The sequence below is a fragment of the Lolium perenne genome, chromosome 4, assembly GCF_019359855.2.
Source record: "Lolium perenne isolate Kyuss_39 chromosome 4, Kyuss_2.0, whole genome shotgun sequence".
Lineage (NCBI taxonomy): Eukaryota > Viridiplantae > Streptophyta > Magnoliopsida > Poales > Poaceae > Lolium > Lolium perenne.
The window spans coordinates 66,050,195-66,053,055 of NC_067247.2; positions in this window are offsets into that span (position 1 = coordinate 66,050,195).

The following is a 2,861-nucleotide window of genomic DNA, read 5'->3' on the forward strand; positions in this document are numbered from 1 at the left end:
ATTATGGAAGTGAAACAACTACATTTTCTTTATGTGAAATAATTGCGGTAAATCGTGGAAACATTCTTATGCTTTATATATTGCCCAACTTGTGAAACACATACAAACAACACATTCATTGTTGAAATATATGTGAACCCAATGAAACTTCTACGTTGCATTCATATAAATAAAAAGTAAAACAACATCCATCCCTTTTTCAAACTTAAATGAAACATGACCTACGAAGTGAAACCGCATAAGTGTTTTACCGAACCACCTAAATCTTAGAATGATGCCAGAATAGTGAAACCACGTCCATCCTTTTTGCGAAACAATTATAACCTAGATCTTACATTTCATTCCAAAAATAGAAAATACCATCCATCCTTTTCTAACTAAAATGTTCAACCTGTGAAACACTTTCTCATATGCCATACATTTTTGAATAATTTGTGAAACCATTGGAACCTAGATCTTACACTGATAAAAATAAGTGAAATACCCTCCATCATTTTCATAATAATATTAAACAAGCCATGCCAAGTGAAACACTCCCATGAAATTTGATGAAAAAAAGGAAGACAAGTACCCTCCATATTTTGTAAATATTATGGTAAACTTGTGAAACACATTCCCATAAGCCACACATTATTGTATTATTTGTGAAACAATTGGAACATATATCTTACATTGATACATAAACAAGTCAAACACCCTCCAACCATTTAAAACTAATTTGAAACAAGTGGATCCAAGTGAAACACTAGAAGGATTCCGTGGTAATGTTGTGAAACATATTCGTATAGCCCATGCATTATTGAATTATTAGTGAAACATTAGCTAAATTATGGAAGTGAAACAACTAGATTACTTTTATGTGAAACAATAGCGATAAATCATGCAAACATTCTTATGCTTTATATATTTCCCAACTTGTGAAACACATTCATACAACCCATTCATTGTTGAAATAAATGTGAAACAATTAAAACCCTATCTTACATTGATATAAAGAAAAAGTGAAACACCTCCATCCTTTTTGAACATATATGAAACATGCCCAACCAAGTGAAACTGCGTAAGGGTTTTACCAAACCACCTAGATCTTATAATGATGCAAAAAAAAAGTGATACCACGTTGATCCTTTGTATGAAATAATTTTAACCTACATCATAGATTTCATTGCAAAAAAAGAAATACCATCCATCCTTTTCTAACTAATATGTTTAACTTGTGAAGCACTTTCCCATAGGCTATGCAATATTGATTTTTTTGTGAAACCATTGAAACGACATCTTTCGTTGATACAAAAAAGTGAAACACCTCCCTCATTTTAATAATAATATGAAACAACCCAAGACAAGTGAGACACTCAGATGACATTTGATGCCAAAAAAGATAAATACCCTCCATCCAATTCTTGTTAATGTGGTGAACTTATGAAACACATTCACATAGGCCATGCAATATTGATTTTTTTGTGAAACAATTGGAACCTAGATCCTTTTTTTTTAAAAAAAAGTGAATCACCCTCCCATGAAATTTGATGCAAAAAGATAAGTGTCCTCCATCCTTTTGTAAATATTATGGTGATCTTGTGAAACCAGTCCTATTGGGCATGCACTATTGAATTATTTGTGAAACAATTGGAAACTAGATCTTACATTGATACATAAAGAAGTGAAACACCCTCCATCCATTTCAAACTAATGTGAAATAAGTCTATCCAAGTGAAACACTAGAAGGATTACATGATCAAGTTGTGAAACATATTCGTATAGCCCATGCATTATTGAATTATTAGTGAAACACTAGCTAAATTATAGAAGCTAGATCTTACAGTGATACAAAAAAAAGTGAAACACCCTCCATCCATAACTAATGTGAAACAAGCTTATCCAAGTGAAACACTAGAAGGATTCCATGGTCAAGTTGTGAAGCATATTCCTATAGCCCATGCATTATTCAGTTATGAAACAACTAGATTGTTTTTTGTGAAACAATAGCGATAAGTCATAGAAAATTTATTATGTATTGTACATAGCTCAACTTGTGAAACACATACAAACAATCCATTCATTATTGAAATAAATGCGAACCATATCTTCACATTGCTTCAACTCAAGTTTCTGTTATGCTTAGTTGACATTTCACATGGGTTCCGTCTTGTCATTGTATCCTCATTGAGGTTCCCGAGGCGTTATATGTCTTTCTTGGGGTTCCTCTAGGGTTTCATGTAGGATCCCGTCCTTTCGGCATGAGAAAAAATAGCACATAGACTTATATTTAACTAAGTATTAGCTCAATAGTTTTGGACTCTGTATGTTCGACTTCTTTGGACAACCCACAATCTTGAATGAACTCAACTAGTTTCTCTCAAACTTTGAGTTCATATTATTCTTCATATGTAGGAGAAAAATATTTTCATGATTCATGTGCTTGCATTCACGTAGCTTTTGTAGGTGATAGTTGTTTATATTATGTTTCATTAAAATATTAGAATATTGATATGGGTTTCATTCATTTTTCACCCATCTCCGCTGAGGTATCTAGTATGTTTAATCTTGGTTTTTCACAACAATTTTGTGTTTCACTAGGGTCTAGGTAAGTTATTTGGGTTTCATTAAGTTACACCTATCAAAATTGCTCTCTCATACACTCGTTTTTTAATCTGTGTTACTAGCTAGACACCTCTAAATCGAAAACAAACATTGATTTTGATAGTTTTGTAAGTTTTTTCATTCATATTATTCCTGATTTTTATGATTCGGTCTATGGGCATTTGTTCGTGATTGTCGTATTTTTTCTATCGTGATAGTTGGTTAATCATGTTTGGTCAAAATTTTGGAGTTTTCATCTGGGTTGGTTGATGTTTCAC